Source organism: Pinus tabuliformis, chromosome 6 (assembly GCF_031772625.1).
Source record: "Pinus tabuliformis cultivar Carrire ecotype Pingquan chromosome 6, CPIR1, whole genome shotgun sequence".
In the NCBI taxonomy this organism is placed as follows: domain Eukaryota; kingdom Viridiplantae; phylum Streptophyta; class Pinopsida; order Pinales; family Pinaceae; genus Pinus; species Pinus tabuliformis.
The window spans coordinates 347,797,481-347,806,991 of NC_142292.1; positions in this window are offsets into that span (position 1 = coordinate 347,797,481).

A 9,511-nucleotide genomic window follows, 5' to 3' on the forward strand; every position below is an offset into this window, starting at 1 on the left:
TCGGACTGATGCTTTCCAGATTTGCGTGATAACACGTCCCTATCCAATTTGTTTGTATTTTGCTTCAAATGCTCACTTAAATTTTGTGAAGCCGTTGATTGTAAAGATGCTCCAAAAATGAAGATTTATAAATGCTTCAAGTGCATGATCTCCAATTCCTGTCTAAGTCTGCCTGCCTGTTCTGAAAATATAACAAGCTTTATCTGAGAGAAACAGACATAAGCTCAAAATACGATAAGTAAGCCCTTTGTAAAGAAGAAATTTACAAATCAATGGCAAGGACAAATGTTATACCACTATAAACGTCTAATTCCAGACATGCTTCAGACGCATGCCCTGTGCTTCCTATGCATGCATCAGTCTACTGGCTTTCAACCATGGAAGCTATATTTCAAAATTCACATTGAAATAAGGTAGGAATGCAGTTAAACAACATCTCTCTGTCCTGTGATCCTAAGGTATTTACAGATTGTCCCTGCGGCCTTAGTCTAATCATTAAGAGTAATTTGGTGACAAACATGTGAAACATACGCAGCCATTGATTTATCTATCCTGCGGCCTAGGTCTTGTTCTAAAATACTCCTGTGGTCTTGTTTGACTAAACCTGGGCATGATTTCTGAATCACCTTAAAGTAAATCGCATGATTGATGTTTATACTTCAGCAACCTTGATCTACTCCTAAGGCATCCTTATATATGCGGTCTCATTTTTGGACAATGGCTTGATGGTCGCATCGTTTGGATCTTTTCTCAGTGCCTCGTAGGCCAGCAAAGGAGGTGAAGTTCGTGCATGATCCATAGCATAATTGCGATCTGTTTGAACTCCATAAAAGAGCAGAGACTTATCTCGCATTACTGGATGAATTTTGTGGACAATCTCTGAAATTGAAGTGTTGTCTGAGGCTCAGTTTAAGAATAGCTTCTGTGATAGCATTTAAGGCTTGCGACCTTGACTGGTTGGCATTGGTCCCTCATAAATCACTCGCTGGTTGGACCTTGCGTGACAATTCTTATATAGCGAATTTGATTCTTGGCCTATTCTGAAAAGGTATCACTCCTGTAGCAATGTGTTTTCTCTTCAACAGTGAAAGGTTGTGCCTTATCTACAGCGATATGGATATGAAGTGTCTTGTATATATATATTCTTGTTTTGTGTCTGCCCAAAGAAGTCGAACTGTGCAAATTCTATGCTTTCATCTATTTCTTCAGATCGGCCTATGAACAAGGAAGTTTGCACATTTACCTATTGTCTAATTACACTCTAATCATTTCAAGCGAGAGTTGATTCTGGTGATCTAGATTCAAATCTAATATATTCTTGTGGCCACATTCCAATCTATGATATATCACATGTACACATTAATGGCATGCCCGTAGGCAGCGCTGAATGTGTGCACTGCACCAGCCTACAGTCTGATCATCCAATCATCAGCATTAATTTTGTCTCCCAGCAAAGCGGAAGGTGTCACTTGCCAGATCGAGTCCCATCGTTACCTTGCAGCAGCACTAGGGTTATATATATACCTGACAGGCATCAATTCTGAGTGAAAATTCAAAAGACAGATCAATAATAAGGATGTCAGCAGTCGGGCCTTCACCATTTCACTATATCATTGTTATAAGTCATTCTCATCAAAGAATAGGCAGAGAAGGTATGCTTGAATGTTGCTTGTTGAATTGTTTCAGTTTCAGTCCCGTAATTGAAAGATGCCTTCCTGTAGATGTGCAAATTTGTGGACAGATTGTGATATATGCGTAGACCTGCAGTTAACCTTATCACGATAAAGTGACCGAAAATTTTCATAAATAACTGTGACATGGATGAAGAAATCCAAATAATTGAGAAAAATTAGACCTGAGAGATAGTAAATCTTCTAGCAGAAAAAGGAGTTATTAGTGTGAGGTGAGTTTATAAACCCATAAATGATGTATAATGCATAATTGAAAGGCACAAAGCACAACTTGTAGTCAAGGGTACAAACGACAATATGGAAGAGAATATAATCAAACCTTTGCTCTTGTACAAAGAATGGAAACCGTTACAGTTGTCATGGCAATAGTAGCTCAATACAAATGATAAGTCCATCAAATGGATGTAAAATCAACTTTTCCCAATGACATATAAGTTAAGAAAAGCATTGTGTGGGTTCAAGCAGTTGCCAAATGCTTGGTATAGCTGCATTGACTCGTAACTATTGAGCAATGGTTTTAGTAAAAGTAGCAGGAAGCCAAACAGTTTACATCAAAGTTAGCAATGAAGGTGAAATTATAATTATTTGCTTGTATGTAGATGATTTTATTTTTACAGGAAATAATCTATCCATAGAAGAATCTAGATTAGCAGTCGAGAAAGAATTTGTAATAACAAAAATGGGCTTATTGAGATATTTTTTTTTTTGGTATTAAAGTCAAACAAACAAATGAAAGTATCTTTATATCTCGAACCAAGTATGCAGGGGTTATCTTGGAAAAATTTAGGAAGTTGAATAGCAAGCTAATGCCAACAATTATTGCATGGTGCATAACAGATGGAGGCCTTACAAAGATGGTCTAGTGGGGTAGAATTTTCTAGTGAAAATATTAGGATACACATTTACCCTTATTCTAGTGTTGAATAAAAATATCGTGAAAAGTAATGTGTTGCTAGTTTTGGATAAAAAGACCCTCAACTTTCTTCGCAACTTTGTGGTCACTGACCACTTATGAAAGGAGTAGGCATCTTTAGAAATGCGGTGCCATTTAGAGGAAATACTAATAGCAACAGGGAAAAGGAAATTATTCCGTTCATTTAATTATTTTTCAATTGTCTGGTCATATGGTGAGCTGCAATATATATCACAAGCTTGTTTTAGTACTAGTAAACAATGATTAAATATATAATAAATTTGAACCTTTTGACATTTACAGGACATTCCTCTCAATTTACAAAAAATAAAGTATGAAAATCATGTTGGAAACAGTTCTGAAGTTTGGAGTTTTATTTTCAAGATTAATTAAATGGGTTTGGAAGATTGGGACGTATCTATTCACTAAGGTTTTAAAGAAATTATATGCATAAAACTTATACTAACACCTCCTAGTGGAATTGGTAGTGCACTAATTTGTTGCTTGCTATTATCTTGGTTTTGGTACCACCATATAGCATATACGGGTTCAAATTCTATTTTCCATGATAGACAGTTGAATTTGTTTCAACTCTAATTGTTATTGAGGGGTTCCACAAGGATGTCACATGAGCATTTATGATGCCCATTTTAACATAGATAGCCACCTATGTTAAGGTTCTATTTTGCAGTTCCATGTTATTTATGAACATTATATACATTTGGTTGGACACGTGAAAATCGATTGATGGATTGGATATTGATGATGGACATGTTGGATGTATGACCAAATGTATGACTTACTTGGTTACAATTTATCTAGTGCATGACTTGTCAAAGTTATTGTTGCATCGTATAGGCTTATATAGATATGATTTATCTAATCAATGACTTAGTGAAATTATGATTTACCTAATGTAAGATTTATTTCCAGTATGAACGACCAAAATTGACATGTGGACACTGGGCTTAATAAACATGATGTTTAAGATCATGTACCTATATCTATTTTGTGGTTGTATATATGCATGGATGAGAACTAAACTATAGGTTGGAAAGAACCATATGATAACCAAGATATACTATTCCATTGGGGAAGGTCGAGATGACCAATGAGGAAAGGTACGATGTACATTGTTCTATTACATTTGGTATCTACTTGATATGCACTCTTATGACATGAGTAAAATGCAAATGACAGGTGGCAAGACGACCTGACTGGATTATTCGATGACAAGTCCAACCAGCTCTGTAGTGTGGTCCGTGCTCTGAAGGAGGGGTGGAGGTGTTTCCCACCGTGTATCCTCCGAAACCTGGAATCGTGGGGAGGACAGCTGAACGCTCCCCCTAGACGTGTGATGACGATTGCCAGATGCCTGCTGGGGAAAGTTCGGTCGAGGTATTCGACGCTTCCACCATGTCGGTTTTATCAGTGGTTAGTATGGCCGTTGCCACTGATAGAGCAGCAGAGGATGGATAGGGTGGGAACGGAAGTAGGTCAAGATGGATAGGAGGAAATAGATCAGTTGGAGACTCTTGATGGGAAGTAATGTCATTGTCTGACTTATCAAATTTTAATGCTATAACTCTCTCTGGTTTGCTATGCTTTCAAACTCCTTGTATCTTTTCATTCTAACTTCGGGACGAAGTTTTCTGAAGGAGGGGTGTATGTAATGCCCCACTTAAATCTTATCCTACAAATTGTGTTAATATTTACATTATCTGAAAATATTGAGGAATATTGGTCTAAAATAAATTTATGATTTCCATTATTCAAATTCCCCACTTACCTTCTCAAATTGAATATTGTGTAGGATATGGCCTCCTTCCATTAATTCAAAATATATTCATTCATTCACACAGCCCAATGTACCCTCACATTAATGAGGAGAAGACAAAGTCCTCTCCATCTTATCATCAATATATATATATATTTATTCATATCACAATTCCAAATGTACTCTAGCTTGGAAGAGAAGTTAACCAGTTCACATTCCCAAATTTACTTCCCCATTAAATTCTCAATTTTAAATTCATATCACAATTCCAAATGTACTCTAGCTTGGAAGAGAAGTTAACCACTTCACATTCCCAAATTTACTTCCCCATTAAATTCTCAATTTTAAATTCATATCACAATTCCAAATGTACTCTAGCTTGGAAGAGAAGTTAACCACTTCACATTCCCAAATTTACTTCCCCATTAAATTCTCAATTTTAAATTCATATCACAATTCCAAATGTACTCTAGCTTGGAAGAGAAGTCAACCAAGGATGGGTGAGAGTTAAAGACATTAATGAGAGGTGGTTGAGGAAAGAGGGTATAAAAGGGAAGGGGGAAGGAAGAAGAAGGGGGTTGGAGTTTTGCTTAGGATTGTGGGGGTTGGTTGTGATTGTTTGGCCTTGTTATGATTTTTGGGAGACCTTGGAAACCTGTGGAGGTTTCTTGGGTTTGAGAGGAGGAAAGTATCATTTTCTAGTTTTGCACATTCTTCTTGAGGACACACTATATCTGGTTGGACTTGGGCACGTAGGGCTAGGGAACCTGTGGAGGTTTCCTGGGCTAAGAATTTATTTCCTAGTTGGCTGGGAGGTAAATCCGGTTGGGTCAGCCAGAAGGAGCGTTCAGCTGGAGCTATCAGACAAAGGTATCGTCATCAACCGCCGGAACAGGTATTGTTCGATGGACTACTCTTGTTAAGTTGATATCAATGGAATGCTCACCTTAATTTATGTTGCTTATGATAAAATGATTAAATGTAAATGTTTGAAGCTATGTGAAAAGGTCAGCAAGCTCCTTGTTATTTATAAATTAACAGAAAAATAGATATGTTAGTGTATAACGAAATAAAGGCTCTAATAATAGGATTCGGGTTCTTACAATAATCAAAACACATTAGGCTCCAGAGGGGGTCAACTGACTAGGGCTTCGTTTATGCCTAATAACACTATCGATCCCACAAAGAAGGAGACCATTGGGTTACAAAGGTGGCTAGGATTGAGTCCAACTTTGTGACCTGATGCAATCACAACCATCAACTTGAGAAAAAAAATTACCACTAGTTGGAGTGAGTCTTCGCTGAGGTTATTTGGGTAGCGTAGAGTTAGGTTTAAGCACCTTCATGATTGAGCTTGAGTGATTTCAAAGACCAGGAGACAGGTGTGTTTGTTGACTTCAAGTTTGGCCTGGGATCATTATTACACACTTTAAGTAGGTTCTGTGAGGTTTCAAGGCATAGTGGGAACAAATATTCAACTAAGGAGGTTGAGAATTGTCTAGTGACCAAGAACAACTAAGTGGGTTATGCGAAGATATTTATTAAGGGTGTTTGTGTTGCAGGTAGTAGGGAGGTTTAGAACGTAAGTCAGGGGCGAGTACAATGACTGTGAGAAAGAACTTGTGGAAAAATTGGGAAAATCAAGATTGTTTGTTGTGTCAAAGGTCAAAAGAGCAGAGCATTTGACCAGTGGGTCGTAAAGTAGGGCTCCACAGTTAAGGCTACTAGAAAAATGGATCGGAAGAGCCAAGAATGGGGAGGTGAATGAATGAGATGGACTACGTTGAATGATGGAAATATGAGAGTAGCCAAAAGGTATAAATTAATTGGTACCAGAGTGATATTGATGCTCTTGGGGATTGACAAGTGATCGAGGAGGTTTTTGCAGTGAACCAAAAATATTTATAAGATTGCTCATGAAGAAGAGACATAAAGACAAAGAAACATAATAAAGGATTGGAGCAGATTAAAGAAGTACCAACCAAGTGCAGGGCTAGGAAGAACTGAGATATTGAGACCTCAGAAGTGAAGGAACTAGTAGGTAACTAGTTTGTAAATTTTTTAAAATGTATACAAGGAGTTAATCCTTCAATGGTAACAGTAGAAGGAGTGGTAGGAGAGGACCAATAAAGTTCTTAAAGTGCATGGCAAGAACCTTACGACAAATAGGCTACAAAAAAAGACAGAGAAGGTTTCTAGTTGATGTCCTCAAAGAGAAGAGAACAAGTGGAGTTCTCAAATGGTGAGAAAAGTGTAGAGGTCATAAAAGACCAAAGAGTGCTCAAGAGGGTTCTAGAGGAGGGAACCAGAGGAATACCAAAATCCTAGGTTGAGGTGAAGTGGGTGAGGTATAGGGTAAAATGTGATGGAGAAGACATGTTACAGGGGCTTGAGTGAAGCTCACAATGAGCAAGAGAAAGCTCACAAGAAAGGAGGAATGAAGATGCCTACTGGTGGCCATAATTTAAATAAAGACCATAATAAAAGGGAGAAGCATGCCAAGGAAAATGGAACAAGTCAATAAGAAATTGACAAGGAGATTACTAAGTTGAAGGAGAGACTCAACATAGTAAAAATGAGGCTTGAAAGAGAATACCAAAGGTAGAGATGGGACCTAAGGAAGAAGGCCTAATTAATTTTCAGAAAAAAGATTTTAAGAGCAATCCCCCTAAAGCTAGAAAGCTAGGGAGGAAGATGAAGCACCTGTTGAGTGCTCAATTTAAGGAAGAAGAACTCGGATCAGTTACGCCTAAAGTTGACGTAGTTCGCTATTTTGAATTAGAGCAGGGAATAGTCCTTGGTGATGAGGAAGATGTTGAATCGAGACTATCAGAGAGTCTCATGGACTGCATAAAGAGTCCAAAGCAACATAAGGATTTGTTGATAGAGGATATGGTGGCAAAAGCACCATAATAGTAGAGGGAGATACATACAGAGGATTTCGATGAGACAATAAATGAAAGTCTCATGGGAGATTAGCTAGAAGTGCATGTAGTAGATATACTAGATGGGGCTAAAGAGCCTAGTGATTGTGATACTAATGTTATGTGTATAGATGTAGATCATAAGGATTGTCGATAGGGACAATCATTCATAACTGTCATAAGAATAGAAGAAAGAGAAGGAGTACCTTCCTAAAGCATGGAAGGAAGAAAAAATTTGATGTTGGAGGCATCAGAAGATGTTGGGTAACCTTTTGTTTTTAAAATTGGTGAATTTTATGTGAATGCATGTTTTTCATGTGAGGAGAATGGACAACTAGTCCAAAAGGAGAATGAGAGCACTAAATTGCTCCAAGAAAGCCCAATTGAGGTATCAAATGCTAGACAACCCTCAAGGAAGGATGATTTTCTCAAAGGAAAAAACAAGGCATAATGAAGCTAAGAGAACCCTGCAAGCAATCGTCAGAAGTGACCATGGTACCTGGTAGCCATTTGGAAGATGGAGAACAAAACCATGTTTATGTTAAGAAAAGGAAGGAGGAAAAATTATCCCTCAAATGTCATTAAGGAGGAGGCCTCGAACAATCAAATAATGCATCCATAAGAGAGCAATTGTAGAAGAGGGGATGAACAACATTATGATGCAATGTTCTTTAGAGATCGATTGATCAATCCAAGGTTTAAGGATTGGCTTGAGGAGCACTGTACAAAGAATGCAGTCAATAAGACAAAGGTGATGAGATTATTGCTGCAACTGGAGAGCTTGGTTCAACAACAAGAATTATGAATGTTGGCACCCAAGGGATAGTACAATTAACCACAAAGAGAGACTCATTTTTCATGTGAAGTCCTTGAGATGAAGATGAAAAATGTTGAGGAGATTTTAGTCTAGTATGATGGTAAAGGATAGCCAAATGAAGAGGAGAAGAGAGAAGGATTATCTCTCATAGGGAAATGATGGTGGATGTAGCCAAAGTTTTTTGAACACCTTAGAGCTGATGTTGGATGATGAAATGACAACTGAGGCCATGAATGTTTTCAAGTGAGTAGGATATATATTATGATATGGAGGTTGATGCAACAAGTGCCCGAGGAAGGGTACAAGAAGACATCAAACAAGAGAATTAGGTTTTCTCCAAAAAGAGACATCAACAAAGCAAGTGGGCAAGAAAAAAATAGAATGTGAGACTTTGGGAGGATAAAACCCACAACAAAACCATGATAGAAACAAGTAGATGAACAACAACAACAATGGATGGATGGACAACTGCAAAGTAAGGTATGGGATCCAGGTGATCTCAGGACAACAACAATCCAACAAGGAAAAAAAGTGGGCAACTGCAACACAAATTGAGGACATTTGACCAGGAGGTCAAACTTTTTCCACCTAAAAAGTTTGATGTAGGGGCATCAACACTTGGGAAAACTCCTTTTTTTTCAAGAACCAAAAGGGGATCTTGAGATGTCGCAAGTGGGGATAAGTTTTCCCTCAATTATAAATCTGTATCGTGCCCGATAACACCATTGGACCCACAAAGAAGGAGCCCATCGAGTTCAAAATGTGGCCAGGATGCAATCACAATCGTCAACTTTGTGACCATTTTTTGGAGTGAGTCTTTGCCGCCGAGGTTATTTGGGCAGGGTCAAGTGCAATGTTCAAAATTGAACCCTTCCTTGGGATCCTAACCCTTCCTAGAAGGGCTAAAAAAATTACACTTCGGAAAAAAATTAAAATATCAAAAACACTCATCAATTACAAAGGTTAGATTAAATTTTCATATTTCAAAGGAAGAGAATATTTTCAATAACTAGTCAATAATTTTTTAAGTTTACAAGAATTTCAAGTTTGGACTAACACATAAATCACTCTGATTAGTGACAGTTTCATAGAAGAGAACCACTCAAAGTATAGATGGCCTCATACTATTTAATAGTTATGTCATGATTTGGGGAGATTTCCTGAGGCCCCCAACTTATGCCAACATGATGTAACTTGCAACAATAAGACATGCAACAATAATGGTACTATTACACCTAGCACAAGGCAAAGAAGCACATTGAATACCCATTCAACAACTCTGCGCGTGCTCTCGCTCCTCCTTGATTATCCTTGAGTGCTCTTTACCTACATCCATTTTTGCCATTTTCATTTGAATTGTAACCCATTGTCCATAAAAGGAAAGTTATC